This window comes from Hesperophylax consimilis, unplaced genomic scaffold, assembly GCF_061612785.1.
Source record: "Hesperophylax consimilis isolate HC1 unplaced genomic scaffold, BYU_Hcon_1.0 scaffold_193, whole genome shotgun sequence".
Taxonomy (NCBI): Eukaryota; Metazoa; Arthropoda; class Insecta; order Trichoptera; family Limnephilidae; genus Hesperophylax; species Hesperophylax consimilis.
Genome location: NW_028301406.1, coordinates 17792 through 39690, shown reverse-complemented (window position 1 = coordinate 39690; position 21899 = coordinate 17792). Strand labels below are relative to the sequence as shown.

Sequence of the window (21899 nt, the reverse complement as noted above, 5' to 3'; positions counted from 1 at the left end):
ATTGAAAAACCCTTATAAGAGCGTTAAATCGTCGTAAAACCGTGAAAATACCAGAAAAACTTTATAAGAGCGTTAAATCGTCGTAAAGCAGTGAAAATACCAGAAAAACCTTATAAGAGCGTTATATCGTCGTAAAGCAGTGAAAATACCAGAAAAACCTTTTAAGAGCGTTAAATGGTCTTAAAACGCTGGAAAATACAGAAAAACCATTAAAAAGTGTTTAATCGTCGTATTACACAAAAAATCATTGAAAACCCCTAAAATTTGTCAAATCGTAGTAAAACAGTGAAAATAACAGAAAAGCCTTATAAGAGCGTTAAATCGTCGTAAATCAGTGAAAATACCAGAAAAACCTTATAAAGGCGTTAAATCGTCGTAAAACAGTGAAAATACCAGAAAAAGCTTATAAGAGCGTTAAATCGTCGTAAAACAGTGAAAACACAAGGAAAAACATTATAAGAGCGTGAAATCGTCGTAAAATAGTGACAATACCAGAAAAACCTTATTAGAGCGTTTAATGGTCTTAAAACGCTGGAAAATATAGAAAAACCATTAAAAAGTGTTTAACCGTCGTATTACACTTAAAATCATTGAGAAACCCTTAAAATTTGTCAAATCGTCGTAAAACAGTGAAAATATCAAAAAAACCTCATAAGAGCGTTAAATCGTCGTAAAACAGTGAAAATACCAGAAAAACCTTAAAAGAGCGTAAAATCGTCTTAATACGCTGGAAAATATTGAAAAACCATTAAAAAGTGTTTAATCGTCGTATTACGCTAAAAATCATTGAAAACCCCTTAAAATTTGTCAAATCGTCGTAAATCAGTGAAAATACCAGAAAAACCTTATAAAGGCGTTAAATCGTCGTAAAACAGTGAAAATACCAGAAAAACCTTATAAGAGCGTTAAATCGTCGTAAAACAGTAAAAACACAAGGAAAAACATTATAAGAGCGTTAAATCGTCGTAAAATAGTGAATATTCCAGAAAAACCTTAAAAGAGCGTTCGATCGTCGTAAAGCAGTGACAATACCAGAAAAACCTTATAAGAGCGTTAAATGGTCTAAAAACGCTGGAAAATATAGAAAAACCATTAAAAAGTGTTTAATCGTCGTATTAAACTAAAAATCATTGAAAAACCCTTATAAGAGCGTTAAATCGTCGTAAAACCGTGAAAATACCAGAAAAACTTTATAAGAGCGTTAAATCGTCGTAAAGCAGTGAAAATACCAGAAAAACCTTAAAAGAGCGTTCGATCGTCGTAAAGCAGTGACAATACCAGAAAAACCTTATAAGAGCGTTAAATGGTCTAAAAACGCTGGAAAATATAGAAAAACCATTAAAAAGTGTTTAATCGTCGTATTAAACTAAAAATCATTGAAAAACCCTTATAAGAGCGTTAAATCGTCGTAAAACCGTGAAAATACCAGAAAAACTTTATAAGAGCGTTAAATCGTCGTAAAGCAGTGAAAATACCAGAAAAACCTTATAAGAGCGTTATATCGTCGTAAAGCAGTGAAAATACCAGAAAAACCTTTTAAGAGCGTTAAATGGTCTTAAAACGCTGGAAAATACAGAAAAACCATTAAAAAGTGTTTAATCGTCGTATTACACAAAAAATCATTGAAAACCCCTAAAATTTGTCAAATCGTAGTAAAACAGTGAAAATAACAGAAAAGCCTTATAAGAGCGTTAAATCGTCGTAAATCAGTGAAAATACCAGAAAAACCTTATAAAGGCGTTAAATCGTCGTAAAACAGTGAAAATACCAGAAAAAGCTTATAAGAGCGTTAAATCGTCGTAAAACAGTGAAAACACAAGGAAAAACATTATAAGAGCGTGAAATCGTCGTAAAATAGTGACAATACCAGAAAAACCTTATTAGAGCGTTTAATGGTCTTAAAACGCTGGAAAATATAGAAAAACCATTAAAAAGTGTTTAACCGTCGTATTACACTTAAAATCATTGAGAAACCCTTAAAATTTGTCAAATCGTCGTAAAACAGTGAAAATATCAAAAAAACCTCATAAGAGCGTTAAATCGTCGTAAAACAGTGAAAATACCAGAAAAACCTTAAAAGAGCGTAAAATCGTCTTAATACGCTGGAAAATATTGAAAAACCATTAAAAAGTGTTTAATCGTCGTATTACGCTAAAAATCATTGAAAACCCCTTAAAATTTGTCAAATCGTCGTAAATCAGTGAAAATACCAGAAAAACCTTATAAAGGCGTTAAATCGTCGTAAAACAGTGAAAATACCAGAAAAACCTTATAAGAGCGTTAAATCGTCGTAAAACAGTAAAAACACAAGGAAAAACATTATAAGAGCGTTAAATCGTCGTAAAGCAGTGAAAATACCAGAAAAACCTTATAAGAGCGTTATATCGTCGTAAAGCAGTGAAAATACCAGAAAAACCTTATAAGAGCGTTAAATGGTCTTTAAACGCTGGAAAATATAGAAAAACCATTAAAAAGTGTTAAATCGTCGAATTACACTAAAAATCATTGAGAAACCCTTAAAATTTGTCAAATCGTCGTAAAACAGTGAAAATCCCAGATAAACCTGACAAGAGCGTTAAATCGTCGTTAAACAGTAAAAATACCAGAAAAACCTTATTAAAGCGGTTAATCGTCTTAAAACGCTGGAAAATATAGAAAAACCATTAAAAAGTGTTAAATCGTCGAATTACACTAAAAATCATTGAAAAACCCTTAAAATTTGTCAAATCGTCGTAAAACAGTGAAAATATCAGAAAAACCTCATAAGAGCGTTAAATCGTCGTAAAACAGTGAAAATACCAGAAAAACCTTAAAAGAGCGTTAAATTGTCTTAAAACGCTGGAAAATATAGAAAAACCATTAAAAAGTGTTAAATCGTCGTATAAAGCTAAAAATCATTGAAAACCCCTTAAAATTTGTCAAATCGTCGTAAAACAGTGAAAATAACAGAAAAGCCTTATAAGAGCGTTAAATTTTCGTAAATCAGTGAAAATAACAGAAAAATCTTATAAAGGCGTTAAATCGTCGTAAAACAGTGAAAATACCAGAAAAACCTTATAATAGCGTTAAATCGTCGTAAAACAGTGAAAACACAAGGAAAAACATTATAAGAACGTTAAATCGTCGTAAAATAGTGACAATACCGGAAAAACCTTATTAGAGCGTAAAATTGTCTTAAAACGCTGGAAAATATAGAAAAACCATTAAAAAGTGTTTAACCGTCGTATTTCACTTAAAATCATTGAGAAACCCTTTAAATTTGTCAAATCGTCGGAAAACAGTGAAAATATAAGAAAAACCTCATAAGAGCGTTAAATCGTCGTAAAACAGTGAAAATACCAGAAAAACCTTAAAAAGACGTTAAATCGTCTTTAAACGCTGGAAAATATAGAAAAACCATTAAAAAGTGTTAAATCGTCGTATTACGCTAAAAATCATTGAAAACCCCTTAAAATTTGTCAAATCGTCGTAAAACAGTGAAAATAACAGAAAAGCCTTAAAAGAGCGTAAAATCGTCGTAAAACAGTGAAAATACCAGAAAAAGCTTATAAGAGCGTTAAATCGTCGTAAAACAGTGAAAACACAAGGAAAAACATTATAAGAGCGTGAAATCGTCGTAAAATAGTGACAATACCAGAAAAACCTTATTAGAGCGTTTAATGGTCTTAAAACGCTGGAAAATATAGAAAAACCATTAAAAAGTGTTTAACCGTCGTATTACACTTAAAATCATTGAGAAACCCTTAAAATTTGTCAAATCGTCGTAAAACAGTGAAAATATCAAAAAAACCTCATAAGAGCGTTAAATCGTCGTAAAACAGTGAAAATACCAGAAAAACCTTAAAAGAGCGTAAAATCGTCTTAATACGCTGGAAAATATTGAAAAACCATTAAAAAGTGTTTAATCGTCGTATTACGCTAAAAATCATTGAAAACCCCTTAAAATTTGTCAAATCGTCGTAAATCAGTGAAAATACCAGAAAAACCTTATAAAGGCGTTAAATCGTCGTAAAACAGTGAAAATACCAGAAAAACCTTATAAGAGCGTTAAATCGTCGTAAAACAGTAAAAACACAAGGAAAAACATTATAAGAGCGTTAAATCGTCGTAAAGCAGTGAAAATACCAGAAAAACCTTATAAGAGCGTTATATCGTCGTAAAGCAGTGAAAATACCAGAAAAACCTTATAAGAGCGTTAAATGGTCTTTAAACGCTGGAAAATATAGAAAAACCATTAAAAAGTGTTAAATCGTCGAATTACACTAAAAATCATTGAGAAACCCTTAAAATTTGTCAAATCGTCGTAAAACAGTGAAAATCCCAGATAAACCTGACAAGAGCGTTAAATCGTCGTTAAACAGTAAAAATACCAGAAAAACCTTATTAAAGCGGTTAATCGTCTTAAAACGCTGGAAAATATAGAAAAACCATTAAAAAGTGTTAAATCGTCGAATTACACTAAAAATCATTGAAAAACCCTTAAAATTTGTCAAATCGTCGTAAAACAGTGAAAATATCAGAAAAACCTCATAAGAGCGTTAAATCGTCGTAAAACAGTGAAAATACCAGAAAAACCTTAAAAGAGCGTTAAATTGTCTTAAAACGCTGGAAAATATAGAAAAACCATTAAAAAGTGTTAAATCGTCGTATAAAGCTAAAAATCATTGAAAACCCCTTAAAATTTGTCAAATCGTCGTAAAACAGTGAAAATAACAGAAAAGCCTTATAAGAGCGTTAAATTTTCGTAAATCAGTGAAAATAACAGAAAAACCTTATAAAGGCGTTAAATCGTCGTAAAACAGTGAAAATACCAGAAAAACCTTATAACAGCGTTAAATCGTCGTAAAACAGTGAAAACACAAGGAAAAACATTATAAGAACGTTAAATCGTCGTAAAATAGTGACAATACCGGAAAAACCTTATTAGAGCGTAAAATTGTCTTAAAACGCTGGAAAATATAGAAAAACCATTAAAAAGTGTTTAACCGTCGTATTTCACTTAAAATCATTGAGAAACCCTTTAAATTTGTCAAATCGTCGGAAAACAGTGAAAATATAAGAAAAACCTCATAAGAGCGTTAAATCGTCGTAAAACAGTGAAAATACCAGAAAAACCTTAAAAAGACGTTAAATCGTCTTTAAACGCTGGAAAATATAGAAAAACCATTAAAAAGTGTTAAATCGTCGTATTACGCTAAAAATCATTGAAAACCCCTTAAAATTTGTCAAATCGTCGTAAAACAGTGAAAATAACAGAAAAGCCTTAAAAGAGCGTAAAATCGTCGTAAATCAGTGAAAATACCAGAAAAACCTTATAAAGGCGTTAAATCGTCGTAAATCAGTGAAAATACCAGAAAAACCTTATAAGAGCGTTAAATCGTCGTAAAGCAGTAACAATACCAGAAAAACCTTATAAGAGCGTTAAATGGTCTAAAAACGCTGGAAAATATAGAAAAACCATTAAAAAGTGTTTAATCGTCGTATTAAACTAAAAATCATTGAAAAACCCTTATAAGAGCGTTCAATCGTCGTAAAACCGTGAAAATACCAGAAAAACCTTAGAAGAGCTTTAAATCGTCTTAAAACGCTGGAAAATATAGAAAAACCATTAAAATTTGTCAAATCGTCGTAAAACTGTGAAAATACCAGATAAACCTGACAAGAGCGTTAAATCGTCGTAAAACAGTGAAAATACCAGAAAAACCTTATAAGAGCGTTAAATCGTCGTAAAGCAGTGAAAATACCAGAAAAACCTTATAAGAGCGTTAAATGGTCTTCAAACGCTGGAAAATATAAAAAACCATTAAAAAGTGTTTAACCGTCGTAATACACTAAAAATCATTGAAAAACCCTTATAAGAGCGTTAAATCGTCGTAAAACCGTGAAAATACCAGAAAAACCTTAAAAGAGCGTTCGATCGTCGTAAAGCAGTGACAATACCAGAAAAACCTTATAAGAGCGTTAAATGGTCTAAAAACGCTGGAAAATATAGAAAAACCATTAAAAAGTGTTTAATCGTCGTATTAAACTAAAAATCATTGAAAAACCCTTATAAGAGCGTAAAATCGTCGTAAAACAGTGAAAATACCAGATAAACCTGACAAGAGCGTTAAATCGTCGTTAAACAGTAAAAATACCAGAAAAACCTTATTAAAGCGGTAAATCGTCTTTAAACGCTGGAAAATATAGAAAAACCATTAAAAAGTGTTAAATCGTCGAATTACACTAAAAATCATTGAGAAACCCTTAAAATTTGTCAAATCGTCGTAAAACAGTGAAAATCCCAGATAAACCTGACAAGAGCGTTAAATCGTCGTTAAACAGTAAAAATACCAGAAAAACCTTATTAAAGCGGTTAATCGTCTTAAAACGCTGGAAAATATAGAAAAACCATTAAAAAGTGTTAAATCGTCGAATTACACTAAAAATCATTGAAAAACCCTTAAAATTTGTCAAATCGTCGTAAAACAGTGAAAATATCAGAAAAACCTCATAAGAGCGTTAAATCGTCGTAAAACAGTGAAAATACCAGAAAAACCTTAAAAGAGCGTTAAATTGTCTTAAAACGCTGGAAAATATAGAAAAACCATTAAAAAGTGTTAAATCGTCGTATAAAGCTAAAAATCATTGAAAACCCCTTAAAATTTGTCAAATCGTCGTAAAACAGTGAAAATAACAGAAAAGCCTTATAAGAGCGTTAAATTTTCGTAAATCAGTGAAAATAACAGAAAAACCTTATAAAGGCGTTAAATCGTCGTAAAACAGTGAAAATACCAGAAAAACCTTATAACAGCGTTAAATCGTCGTAAAACAGTGAAAACACAAGGAAAAACATTATAAGAACGTTAAATCGTCGTAAAATAGTGACAATACCGGAAAAACCTTATTAGAGCGTAAAATTGTCTTAAAACGCTGGAAAATATAGAAAAACCATTAAAAAGTGTTTAACCGTCGTATTTCACTTAAAATCATTGAGAAACCCTTTAAATTTGTCAAATCGTCGGAAAACAGTGAAAATATAAGAAAAACCTCATAAGAGCGTTAAATCGTCGTAAAACAGTGAAAATACCAGAAAAACCTTAAAAAGACGTTAAATCGTCTTTAAACGCTGGAAAATATAGAAAAACCATTAAAAAGTGTTAAATCGTCGTATTACGCTAAAAATCATTGAAAACCCCTTAAAATTTGTCAAATCGTCGTAAAACAGTGAAAATAACAGAAAAGCCTTAAAAGAGCGTTAAATCGTCGTAAATCAGTGAAAATACCAGAAAAACCTTATAAAGGCGTTAAATCGTCGTAAATCAGTGAAAATACCAGAAAAACCTTATAAAGGCGTTAAATCGTCGTAAAACAGTGAAAATACCAGATAAACCTGACAAGAGCGTTAAATCGTCGTAAAACAGTGAAAATACCAGAAAAACCTTATAAGAGCGTCAAATCGTTGTAAAACAGTGAAAATACCAGAAAAACCTTATAAAAGCGGTAAATCGTCTTAAAACGCTGGAAAATATAGAAAAACCATTAAAAAGTGTTAAATCGTCGAATTACACTAAAAATCATTGAAAAACCTTTAAAATTTGTCAAATCGTCGTAAAACAGTGAAAATATCAGAAAAACCTCAAAAGAGCGTTAAATTGTCGTAAAACGGTGAATAGACCAGAAAAACCTTATAAGAGCGTTAAATCGTCTTAAAAATGTGAAAATACCAGAAAATCCTTTAATGAGCGTTAAATCGTCTTAAAACGCTGGAAAATATAGAAAAACCATTAAAAAGGGTTTAATCGTCGTATTACACTGAAAATCATTGAAAAATCCTTAAAATTTCTTAAACCCTCGTAAAACAGTGAAAATACCAGAAAAACCTTATAAGAGCGTCAAATCGTCGTAAAACAGTGAAAATACCAGAAAAACCTTATTAGAGCGTTAAATCGTCGTAAAATAGTGACAATACCAGAAAAACCTTATAAGAGCGATAAATGGTCTTTAAACGCTGGAAAATATAAAAAAACCATTAAAAAGTGTTTAACCGTCGTAATACACTAAAAATCATTGAGAATCCCTTATAAGAGCGTTTAATCGTCGTAAAACAGTGAAAATACCAGAAAAACCTTATAAGAGCGTTAAATCGTCGTAAAGCAGTGACAATACCAGAAAAACCTTATAAGAGCGTTAAATGGTCTAAAAACGCTGGAAAATATAGAAAAACCATTAAAAATTGTTATATCGTCGAATTACACTAAAAATCATTGAAAAACCCTTAAAATTTGTCAAATCGTCGTAAAACAGTGAAAATACCAGATAAACCTGACAAGAGCGTTAAATCGTCGTAAAACATTGAAAATACCAGAAAAACCTTATAAGAGCGTTAAATCGTCATAAAACGCTGGAAAATATAGAAAAACCATTAAAAATATTTATATCGTCGAATTACACTAAAAATCATTGAAAAACCCTTAAAATTTGTCAAATCGTCGTAAAACAGTGAAAATACCAGATAAACCTGACAAGAGCGTTAAATCGTCGTAAAACATTGAAAATACCAGAAAAACCTTATAAGAGCGTGAAATCGTCGTAAAAAAGCGAAAATACCAGAAAAACCTTATTTAAGCGGTAAATCGTCAGAAAACGCTGGAAAATATAGAAAAACCATTAAAAAGTGTTAAATCGTCGAATTACACTAAAAATCATTCCAAAACCCTTAAAATTTGTCAAAAGTGAAAATATCAGAAAAACCTCATAAGAGCGTTAAATTGTCGTAAAACGGTGAATAGACCAGAAAAACCTTATATAAGCGTTAAATCGTCTTTAAACGCTGGGAAATATAAAAAACCATTAAAAAGTGTGTAACCGTCGTAATACACTAAAAATCATTGAGAAACCCTTATAAGAGCGTTTGATCGTCGTAAAACATTAAAAAAAACCAGATAAACCTTAAAAGAGCGTTAGATCGTCGTAAAACAGTGAAAATACCAGAAAAACCTTATAAAAGCGGTAAATCGTCTTAAAAAGCTAGAAAAATATAGAAAAACCATAAAAAAGTGTTAAATCGTCGAATTACACTAAAAATCATTGAAAAACCCTTAAAATTTGTCAAATCGTCGTAAAATAGTGAAAATACCAGATAAACCTGAAAAGAGCGTTAAATCGTCGTAAAACAGTGAAAATACCCAAAAAACCTTATAAGAGCGTTAAATCGTCGTAAAACAGTGAAAATACCAGAAAAACCTTAAAAGAGCGTTAAATCGTCTTAAAACGCTGGAAAATATAGAAAAACCATTAAAAAGTGTTAAATCGTCGTATTACGCTAAAAATCATTGAAAACCCCTTAAAATTTGTCAAATCGTCGTAAAACAGTGAAAATAACAGAAAAGCCTTATAAGAGCGTTAAATCGTCGTAAAATAGTGACAATACCAGAAAAACCTTATTAGAGCGTTCAATTGTCTTAAAACGCTGGAAAATATAGAAAAACCATTAAAAAGTGTTTAACCGTCGTATTACACTTAAAATCATTGAGAAACCCTTTATATTTGTCAAATCGTCGGAAAACAGTGAAAATACCAGATAAACCTTACAAAAGCGTTAAATCGTTGTAAAAGAGTGAATATACCAGAAAAACCTTATAAGAGCGTTAAATCGTCGTAAAACAGTGAAAATACCAGAAAAACCTTATAAAAGCGGTAAATCGTCTTAAAACGCTGGAAAATATAGAAAAACCATTAAAAAGTGTTAAATCGTCGTATTACGCTAAAAATCATTGAAAACCCCTTAAAATTTGTCAAATCGTCGTAAAACATTGAAAATAACAGAAAAGCCTTATAAGAGCGTTAAATCGTCGTAAATCAGTGAAAATACCAGAAAAACCTTATAAAGGCGTTAAATCGTCGTAAATCAGTGAAAATACCAGAAAAACCTTATAAGAGCGTTAAATTGTCTTAAAACGCTGGAAAATATAGAAAAACCATTAAAAAGTGTTTAACCGTCGTATTACTCTTAAAATCATTGAGAAACCCTTTAAATTTGTCAAATCGTCGTAAAACAGTGAAAATACCAGATAAACCTTACAAGAGCGTTAAATCGTCGTAAAACAGTGAAAATACCAGAAAAACCTTATAAGAGCGTTAAATCGTCGTAAAACAGTGAAAATACCAGAAAAACCTTAAAAGAGCGTTAAATCGTCTTAAAACGCTGGAAAATATAGAAAAACCATTAAAAAGTGTTAAATCGTCGTATTACGCTAAAAATCATTGAAAACCCCTTAAAATTTGTCAAATCGTCGTAAAACATTGAAAATAACAGAAAAGCCTTATAAGAGCGTTAAATCGTCGTAAATCAGTGAAAATACCAGAAAAACCTTATAAAGGCGTTAAATCGTCGTAAAACAGTGAAAATACCAGAAAAACCTTTAAAGAGCGTTAAATCGTCGTAAAACAGTGAAAACACAAGAAAAAACATTATAAGAGCGTTAAATCGTCGTAAAATAGTGACAATACCAGAAAAACCTTATTAGAGCGTTAAATTGTCTTAAAACGCTGGAAAATATAGAAAAACCATTAAAAAGTGTTTAACCGTCGTATTTCACTTAAAATCATTGAGAAACCCTTTAAATTTGTCAAATCGTCGGAAAACAGTGAAAATATAAGAAAAACCTCATAAGAGCGTTAAATCGTCGTAAAACAGTGAAAACACAAGGAAAAACATTATAAGAACGTTAAATCGTCGTAAAATAGTGACAATACCGGAAAAACCTTATTAGAGCGTAAAATTGTCTTAAAACGCTGGAAAATATAGAAAAACCATTAAAAAGTGTTTAACCGTCGTATTTCACTTAAAATCATTGAGAAACCCTTTAAATTTGTCAAATCGTCGGAAAACAGTAAAAATATAAGAAAAACCTCATAAGAGCGTTAAATCGTCGTAAAACAGTGAAAATACCAGAAAAACCTTAAAAAGACGTTAAATCGTCTTTAAACGCTGGAAAATATAGAAAAACCATTAAAAAGTGTTAAATCGTCGTATTACGCTAAAAATCATTGAAAACCCCTTAAAATTTGTCAAATCGTCGTAAAACAGTGAAAATAACAGAAAAGCCTTAAAAGAGCGTTAAATCGTCGTAAATCAGTGAAAATACCAGAAAAACCTTATAAAGGCGTTAAATCGTCGTAAATCAGTGAAAATACCAGAAAAACCTTATAAAGGCGTTAAATCGTCGTAAAACAGTGAAAATACCAGATAAACCTGACAAGAGCGTTAAATCGTCGTAAAACAGTGAAAATACCAGAAAAACCTTATAAGAGCGTCAAATCGTTGTAAAACAGTGAAAATACCAGAAAAACCTTATAAAAGCGGTAAATCGTCTTAAAACGCTGGAAAATATAGAAAAACCATTAAAAAGTGTTAAATCGTCGAATTACACTAAAAATCATTGAAAAACCTTTAAAATTTGTCAAATCGTCGTAAAACAGTGAAAATATCAGAAAAACCTCAAAAGAGCGTTAAATTGTCGTAAAACGGTGAATAGACCAGAAAAACCTTATAAGAGCGTTAAATCGTCTTAAAAATGTGAAAATACCAGAAAATCCTTTAATGAGCGTTAAATCGTCTTAAAACGCTGGAAAATATAGAAAAACCATTAAAAAGGGTTTAATCGTCGTATTACACTGAAAATCATTGAAAAATCCTTAAAATTTCTTAAACCCTCGTAAAACAGTGAAAATACCAGAAAAACCTTATAAGAGCGTCAAATCGTCGTAAAACAGTGAAAATACCAGAAAAACCTTATTAGAGCGTTAAATCGTCGTAAAATAGTGACAATACCAGAAAAACCTTATAAGAGCGATAAATGGTCTTTAAACGCTGGAAAATATAAAAAAACCATTAAAAAGTGTTTAACCGTCGTAATACACTAAAAATCATTGAGAATCCCTTATAAGAGCGTTTAATCGTCGTAAAACAGTGAAAATACCAGAAAAACCTTATAAGAGCGTTAAATCGTCGTAAAGCAGTGACAATACCAGAAAAACCTTATAAGAGCGTTAAATGGTCTAAAAACGCTGGAAAATATAGAAAAACCATTAAAAATTGTTATATCGTCGAATTACACTAAAAATCATTGAAAAACCCTTAAAATTTGTCAAATCGTCGTAAAACAGTGAAAATACCAGATAAACCTGACAAGAGCGTTAAATCGTCGTAAAACATTGAAAATACCAGAAAAACCTTATAAGAGCGTTAAATCGTCATAAAACGCTGGAAAATATAGAAAAACCATTAAAAATATTTATATCGTCGAATTACACTAAAAATCATTGAAAAACCCTTAAAATTTGTCAAATCGTCGTAAAACAGTGAAAATACCAGATAAACCTGACAAGAGCGTTAAATCGTCGTAAAACATTGAAAATACCAGAAAAACCTTATAAGAGCGTGAAATCGTCGTAAAAAAGCGAAAATACCAGAAAAACCTTATTTAAGCGGTAAATCGTCAGAAAACGCTGGAAAATATAGAAAAACCATTAAAAAGTGTTAAATCGTCGAATTACACTAAAAATCATTCCAAAACCCTTAAAATTTGTCAAAAGTGAAAATATCAGAAAAACCTCATAAGAGCGTTAAATTGTCGTAAAACGGTGAATAGACCAGAAAAACCTTATATAAGCGTTAAATCGTCTTTAAACGCTGGGAAATATAAAAAACCATTAAAAAGTGTGTAACCGTCGTAATACACTAAAAATCATTGAGAAACCCTTATAAGAGCGTTTGATCGTCGTAAAACATTCAAAAAAACCAGATAAACCTTAAAAGAGCGTTAGATCGTCGTAAAACAGTGAAAATACCAGAAAAACCTTATAAAAGCGGTAAATCGTCTTAAAAAGCTAGAAAAATATAGAAAAACCATAAAAAAGTGTTAAATCGTCGAATTACACTAAAAATCATTGAAAAACCCTTAAAATTTGTCAAATCGTCGTAAAATAGTGAAAATACCAGATAAACCTGAAAAGAGCGTTAAATCGTCGTAAAACAGTGAAAATACCCAAAAAACCTTATAAGAGCGTTAAATCGTCGTAAAACAGTGAAAATACCAGAAAAACCTTAAAAGAGCGTTAAATCGTCTTAAAACGCTGGAAAATATAGAAAAACCATTAAAAAGTGTTAAATCGTCGTATTACGCTAAAAATCATTGAAAACCCCTTAAAATTTGTCAAATCGTCGTAAAACAGTGAAAATAACAGAAAAGCCTTATAAGAGCGTTAAATCGTCGTAAAATAGTGACAATACCAGAAAAACCTTATTAGAGCGTTCAATTGTCTTAAAACGCTGGAAAATATAGAAAAACCATTAAAAAGTGTTTAACCGTCGTATTACACTTAAAATCATTGAGAAACCCTTTATATTTGTCAAATCGTCGGAAAACAGTGAAAATACCAGATAAACCTTACAAAAGCGTTAAATCGTTGTAAAAGAGTGAATTTACCAGAAAAACCTTATAAGAGCGTTAAATCGTCGTAAAACAGTGAAAATACCAGAAAAACCTTATAAAAGCGGTAAATCGTCTTAAAACGCTGGAAAATATAGAAAAACCATTAAAAAGTGTTAAATCGTCGTATTACGCTAAAAATCATTGAAAACCCCTTAAAATTTGTCAAATCGTCGTAAAACATTGAAAATAACAGAAAAGCCTTATAAGAGCGTTAAATCGTCGTAAATCAGTGAAAATACCAGAAAAACCTTATAAAGGCGTTAAATCGTCGTAAATCAGTGAAAATACCAGAAAAACCTTATAAGAGCGTTAAATTGTCTTAAAACGCTGGAAAATATAGAAAAACCATTAAAAAGTGTTTAACCGTCGTATTACTCTTAAAATCATTGAGAAACCCTTTAAATTTGTCAAATCGTCGTAAAACAGTGAAAATACCAGATAAACCTTACAAGAGCGTTAAATCGTCGTAAAACAGTGAAAATACCAGAAAAACCTTATAAGAGCGTTAAATCGTCGTAAAACAGTGAAAATACCAGAAAAACCTTAAAAGAGCGTTAAATCGTCTTAAAACGCTGGAAAATATAGAAAAACCATTAAAAAGTGTTAAATCGTCGTATTACGCTAAAAATCATTGAAAACCCCTTAAAATTTGTCAAATCGTCGTAAAACATTGAAAATAACAGAAAAGCCTTATAAGAGCGTTAAATCGTCGTAAATCAGTGAAAATACCAGAAAAACCTTATAAAGGCGTTAAATCGTCGTAAAACAGTGAAAATACCAGAAAAACCTTTAAAGAGCGTTAAATCGTCGTAAAACAGTGAAAACACAAGAAAAAACATTATAAGAGCGTTAAATCGTCGTAAAATAGTGACAATACCAGAAAAACCTTATTAGAGCGTTAAATTGTCTTAAAACGCTGGAAAATATAGAAAAACCATTAAAAAGTGTTTAACCGTCGTATTTCACTTAAAATCATTGAGAAACCCTTTAAATTTGTCAAATCGTCGGAAAACAGTGAAAATATAAGAAAAACCTCATAAGAGCGTTAAATCGTCGTAAAACAGTGAAAACACAAGGAAAAACATTATAAGAACGTTAAATCGTCGTAAAATAGTGACAATACCGGAAAAACCTTATTAGAGCGTAAAATTGTCTTAAAACGCTGGAAAATATAGAAAAACCATTAAAAAGTGTTTAACCGTCGTATTTCACTTAAAATCATTGAGAAACCCTTTAAATTTGTCAAATCGTCGGAAAACAGTAAAAATATAAGAAAAACCTCATAAGAGCGTTAAATCGTCGTAAAACAGTGAAAATACCAGAAAAACCTTAAAAAGACGTTAAATCGTCTTTAAACGCTGGAAAATATAGAAAAACCATTAAAAAGTGTTAAATCGTCGTATTACGCTAAAAATCATTGAAAACCCCTTAAAATTTGTCAAATCGTCGTAAAACAGTGAAAATAACAGAAAAGCCTTAAAAGAGCGTTAAATCGTCGTAAATCAGTGAAAATACCAGAAAAACCTTATAAAGGCGTTAAATCGTCGTAAATCAGTGAAAATACCAGAAAAACCTTATAAAGGCGTTAAATCGTCGTAAAACAGTGAAAATACCAGATAAACCTGACAAGAGCGTTAAATCGTCGTAAAACAGTGAAAATACCAGAAAAACCTTATAAGAGCGTCAAATCGTTGTAAAACAGTGAAAATACCAGAAAAACCTTATAAAAGCGGTAAATCGTCTTAAAACGCTGGAAAATATAGAAAAACCATTAAAAAGTGTTAAATCGTCGAATTACACTAAAAATCATTGAAAAACCTTTAAAATTTGTCAAATCGTCGTAAAACAGTGAAAATATCAGAAAAACCTCAAAAGAGCGTTAAATTGTCGTAAAACGGTGAATAGACCAGAAAAACCTTATAAGAGCGTTAAATCGTCTTAAAAATGTGAAAATACCAGAAAATCCTTTAATGAGCGTTAAATCGTCTTAAAACGCTGGAAAATATAGAAAAACCATTAAAAAGGGTTTAATCGTCGTATTACACTAAAAATCATTGAAAAATCCTTAAAATTTCTTAAACCCTCGTAAAACAGTGAAAATACCAGAAAAACCTTATAAGAGCGTCAAATCGTCGTTAAACAGTGAAAATACCAGAAAAACCTTATTAGAGCGTTAAATCGTCGTAAAATAGTGACAATACCAGAAAAACCTTATAAGAGCGATAAATGGTCTTTAAACGCTGGAAAATATAAAAAAACCATTAAAAAGTGTTTAACCGTCGTAATACACTAAAAATCATTGAGAATCCCTTATAAGAGCGTTTAATCGTCGTAAAACAGTGAAAATACCAGAAAAACCTTATAAGAGCGTTAAATCGTCGTAAAGCAGTGACAATACCAGAAAAACCTTATAAGAGCGTTAAATGGTCTAAAAACGCTGGAAAATATAGAAAAACCATTAAAAATTGTTATATCGTCGAATTACACTAAAAATCATTGAAAAACCCTTAAAATTTGTCAAATCGTCGTAAAACAGTGAAAATACCAGATAAACCTGACAAGAGCGTTAAATCGTCGTAAAACATTGAAAATACCAGAAAAACCTTATAAGAGCGTTAAATCGTCATAAAACGCTGGAAAATATAGAAAAACCATTAAAAATATTTATATCGTCGAATTACACTAAAAATCATTGAAAAACCCTTAAAATTTGTCAAATCGTCGTAAAACAGTGAAAATACCAGATAAACCTGACAAGAGCGTTAAATCGTCGTAAAACATTGAAAATACCAGAAAAACCTTATAAGAGCGTGAAATCGTCGTAAAAAAGCGAAAATACCAGAAAAACCTTATTTAAGCGGTAAATCGTCAGAAAACGCTGGAAAATATAGAAAAACCATTAAAAAGTGTTAAATCGTCGAATTACACTAAAAATCATTCCAAAACCCTTAAAATTTGTCAAAAGTGAAAATATTAGAAAAACCTCATAAGAGCGTTAAATTGTCGTAAAACGGTGAATAGACCAGAAAAACCTTATATAAGCGTTAAATCGTCTTTAACGCTGGGAAATATAAAAACCATTAAAAAGTGTGTAACCGTCGTAATACACTAAAAATCATTGAGAAACCCTTATAAGAGCGTTTGATCGTCGTAAAACATTCAAAAAAACCAGATAAACCTTAAAAGAGCGTTAGATCGTCGTAAAACAGTGAAAATACCAGAAAAACCTTATAAAAGCGGTAAATCGTCTTAAAAAGCTAGAAAAAATATAGAAAAACCATAAAAAAGTGTTAAATCATCGAATTACACTAAAAATCATTGAAAAACCCTTAAAATTTGTCAAATCGTCGTAAAATAGTGAAAATACCAGATAAACCTGAAAAGAGCGTTAAATCGTCGTAAAACAGTGAAAATACCCAAAAAACCTTATAAGAGCGTTAAATCGTCGTAAAACAGTGAAAATACCAGAAAAACCTTAAAAGAGCGTTAAATCGTCTTAAAACGCTGGAAAATATAGAAAAACCATTAAAAAGTGTTAAATCGTCGTATTACGCTAAAAATCATTGAAAACCCCTTAAAATTTGTCAAATCGTCGTAAAACAGTGAAAATAACAGAAAAGCCTTATAAGAGCGTTAAATCGTCGTAAAATAGTGACAATACCAGAAAAACCTTATTAGAGCGTTAAATTGTCTTAAAACGCTGGAAAATATAGAAAAACCATTAAAAAGTGTTTAACCGTCGTATTACACTTAAAATCATTGAGAAACCCTTTATATTTGTCAAATCGTCGGAAAACAGTGAAAATACCAGATAAACCTTACAAAAGCGTTAAATCGTCGTAAAAGAGTGAATATACCAGAAAAACCTTATAAGAGCGTTAAATCGTCGTAAAACAGTGAAAATACCAGAAAAACCTTATAAAAGCGGTAAATCGTCTTAAAACGCTGGAAAATATAGAAAAACCATTAAAAAGTGTTAAATCGTCGTATTACGCTAAAAATCATTGAAAACCCCTTAAAATTTGTCAAATCGTCGTAAAACATTGAAAATAACAGAAAAGCCTTATAAGAGCGTTAAATCGTCGTAAATCAGTGAAAATACCAGAAAAACCTTATAAAGGCGTTAAATCGTCGTAAATCAGTGAAAATACCAGAAAAACCCTTATAAGAGCGTTAAATTGTCTTAAAACGCTGGAAAATATAGAAAAACCATTAAAAAGTGTTTAACCGTCGTATTACTCTTAAAATCATTGAGAAACCCTTTAAATTTGTCAAATCGTCGTAAAACAGTGAAAATACCAGATAAACCTTACAAGAGCGTTAAATCGTCGTAAAACAGTGAAAATACCAGAAAAACCTTATAAGAGCGTTAAATCGTCGTAAAACAGTGAAAATACCAGAAAAACCTTTAAAGAGCGTTAAATCGTCGTAAAACAGTGAAAACACAAGAAAAAACATTATAAGAGCGTTAAATCGTCGTAAAATAGTGACAATACCAGAAAAACCTTATTAGAGCGTTAAATTGTCTTAAAACGCTGGAAAATATAGAAAAACCATTAAAAAGTGTTTAACCGTCGTATTACACTTAAAATCATTGAGAAACCCTTTATATTTGTCAAATCGTCGGAAAACAGTGAAAATACCAGATAAACCTTACAAAAGCGTTAAATCGTCGTAAAAGAGTGAATATACCAGAAAAACCTTATAAGAGCGTTAAAATCGTCGTAAAACAGTGAAAATACCAAAAAAACCTTATAAAAGCGGTAAATCGTCTTAAAACGCTGGAAAATATAGAAAAACCATTAAAAAGTGTTAAATCGTCGTATTACGCTAAAAATCATTGAAAACCCCTTAAAATTTGTCAAATCGTCGTAAAACATTGAAAATAACAGAAAAGCCTTATAAGAGCGTTAAATCGTCGTAAATCAGTGAAAATACCAGAAAAACCTTATAAAGGCGTTAAATCGTCGTTAATCAGTGAAAATACCAGAAAAACCTTATAAGAGCGTTAAATTGTCTTAAAACGCTGGAAAATATAGAAAAACCATTAAAAAGTGTTTAACCGTCGTATTACTCTTAAAATCATTGAGAAACCCTTTAAATTTGTCAAATCGTCGTAAAACAGTGAAAATACCAGATAAACCTTACAAGAGCGTTAAATCGTCGTAAAACAGTGAAAATACCAGAAAAACCTTATAAGAGCGTTAAATCGTCGTAAAACAGTGAAAATACCAGAAAAACCTTAAAAGAGCGTTAAATCGTCTTAAAACGCTGGAAAATATAGAAAAACCATTAAAAAGTGTTAAATCGTCGTATTACGCTAAAAATCATTGAAAACCCCTTAAAATTTGTCAAATCGTCGTAAAACATTGAAAATAACAGAAAAGCCTTATAAGAGCGTTAAATCGTCGTAAATCAGTGAAAATACCAGAAAAACCTTATAAAGGCGTTAAATCGTCGTAAAACAGTGAAAATACCAGAAAAACCTTTAAAGAGCGTTAAATCGTCGTAAAACAGTGAAAACACAAGAAAAAACATTATAAGAGCGTTAAATCGTCGTAAAATAGTGACAATACCAGAAAAACCTTATTAGAGCGTTAAATTGTCTTAAAACGCTGGAAAATATAGAAAAACCATTAAAAAAGTGTTTAACCGTCGTATTACACTTAAAATCATTGAGAAACCCTTTATATTTGTCAAATCGTCGGAAAACAGTGAAAATACCAGATAAACCTTACAAAAGCGTTAAATCGTCGTAAAAGAGTGAATATACCAGAAAAACCTTATAAGAGCGTTAAATCGTCGTAAAACAGTGAAAATACCAGAAAAACCTTATAAAAGCGGTAAATCGACTTAAAACGCTGGAAAATATAGAAAAACCATTAAAAAGTGTTAAATCGTCGTATTACGCTAAAAATCATTGAAAACCCCTTAAAATTTGTCAAATCGTCGTAAAACATTGAAAATAACAGAAAAGCCTTATAAGAGCGTTAAATCGTCGTAAATCAGTGAAAATACCAGAAAAACCTTATAAAGGCGTTAAATCGTCGTTAATCAGTGAAAATACCAGAAAAACCTTATAAGAGCGTTAAATTGTCTTAAAACGCTGGAAAATATAGAAAAACCATTAAAAAGTGTTTAACCGTCGTATTACTCTTAAAATCATTGAGAAACCCTTTAAATTTGTCAAATCGTCGTAAAACAGTGAAAATAACAGAAAAGCCTTATAAGAGCGTTAAATCGTCGTAAATCAGTGAAAATACCAGAAAAACCTTATAAGAGCGTTAAATTGTCTTAAAACGCTGGAAAATATAGAAAAACCATTAAAAAGTGTTTAACCGTCGTATTACTCTTAAAATCATTGAGAAACCCTTTAAATTTGTCAAATCGTCGTAAAACAGTGAAAATACCAGATAAACCTTACAAGAGCGTTAAATCGTCGTAAAACAGTGAAAATACCAGAAAAACCTTATAAGAGCGTTAAATCGTCGTAAAACAGTGAAAATACCAGAAAAACCTTAAAAGAGCGTTAAATCGTCTTAAAACGCTGGAAAATATAGAAAAACCATTAAAAAGTGTTACATCGTCGTATTACGCTAAAAATCATTGAAAACCCCTTAAAATTTGTCAAATCGTCGTAAAACATTGAAAATAACAGAAAAGCCTTATAAGAGCGTTAAATCGTCGTAAATCAGTGAAAATACCAGAAAAACCTTATAAAGGCGTTAAATCGTCGTAAAACAGTGAAAATACCAGAAAAACCTTTAAAGAGCGTTAAATCGTCGTAAAACAGTGAAAACACAAGAAAAAAATGGGTGTGTCAAGCCTACGCAAGACAGAAGTGAAACTTCTAGTATTCTTCTCTCTCTCTCTTTTCATTTCATTCTCTCTTTTTTTCTGTCTATTGACATATTTATAAGTAGCATGTGATAAAAAAAATTAAAAGTTATAAAAAAAGAAAAAAAAAATTAGTTAAAGCGGGGATCGAACCTCGGTTCTTCACGACCACAGTCGTGCGCTCTGCCTGTAGACAGCGAAGATGAGTTAGGAGAGTGAGTTAAACTAGGTATATAATATTTACACCTTGCTAATGTTTTCAGTATTATTAGGGCTTTTTTATACTAATTTTCATATATTTATTGGCAGGTAGAGTAGAAATTAATATTGTTTAGCGTTTGCCAACGACCATACCATGTTGAACACACCGGTTCTCGTCCGATCACCGAAGTTAAGCAACATTGGGCGCGGTCAGTACTTGGATGGGTGACCGCTTGGGAACACCGCGTGCCGTTGGCCTATTTTTTATTTTAATTTCATGTTTTTTTTATTTTTTTATCATTACTATAATTAATAATATCATAAAATTCTTTAACTTTTCAAGTATGCTACAGGCCTAAAATATTACTTAGTGGATTGATATTATGGTCAACCATTGAAAAAAAAAATTCCTACAAACTTATTAATGTAATTACGATCTTTTTCAAGCGCGTATGTAATGATTATTTTTATCAACCTCGCACACACCTTGCTAATTTTTTCAATATTATTAGGGCTTTTTTATACTAATTTTCATATATTTATTGGCAGGTAGAATAGAAATTAATATTGTTTAACTTTTGCCAACGACCATACCATTTTGAACACACCGGTTCTCGTCCGATCACCGAAGTTAAGCAACATTGGGCGCGGTCAGTACTTGGATGGGTGACCGCTTGGGAACACCGCGTGCCGTTGGCCCATTTTTTATTTTAATTTTATGTTTTTTTTCATTTTTTTATCGTTAACATCATAAAAAATTTTATATCATTCTTTAACTTTTCAATTATGCTACAGGCCTAAAATATTACTTAGTGGATTGATATTATGGTCAACCATTAAAAAAAAAAAATTCCTTAAAAACAAAAAAATAATATTCCATGGCCGAGAATCGAACTCGGATCAACTGCTTCGAAAGCAACTATGCTGACCATTACACCACCAACGCCAGTTGTCGAGATGAGCTAAGAAGCATTTATATTTTACTATATCAAAAATATCCTTCCTTTGAAAAATAATGATTCTCCATAAAAAAGGAGTGCACTGCCCGGGAATCGAACCCGGGTCGCAAGAATGGGAATCTTGCATGATGTGCTTCCGCATTCCTAAAATAATTGTGAAATTATAAATACATCCCGGCTGCCAAAAGTCCATATTGAAAAATTAACAATTTTATGATTTTTTTCAAGTCACTGCTTGTATTTAATAAAATGAATTCTTAAAAATATCACCTGAAATAATCAAAACACAAATTAAATAAAACAGTATCTCAGAAAATTGACCAAAAATAATTTCCGGTACCGGGAATCGAACCCGAGCCTCCTGGGTGAGAGCCAGGTATCCTAGCCACTAGACCATACTGGACTTGCGAAATTGTGCGAAAAT

At 31.0% G+C, this 21899-nt stretch overlaps 2 non-coding genes across 2 annotated transcripts; both read left to right on the top strand.

Annotated features, from left to right (window-relative positions):
• Positions 1–20655: 20655 nt before the first annotated feature.
• On the top strand, positions 20656–20774 carry LOC149408545 (5S ribosomal RNA). The gene has a single exon (XR_016305520.1). It is a non-coding gene; the product is annotated as a 5S ribosomal RNA (ribosomal RNA).
• A 322-nt stretch (positions 20775–21096) lies between these two features.
• On the top strand, positions 21097–21215 carry LOC149408544 (5S ribosomal RNA). The gene has a single exon (XR_016305521.1). It is a non-coding gene; the product is annotated as a 5S ribosomal RNA (ribosomal RNA).
• Positions 21216–21899: the final 684 nt, after the last annotated feature.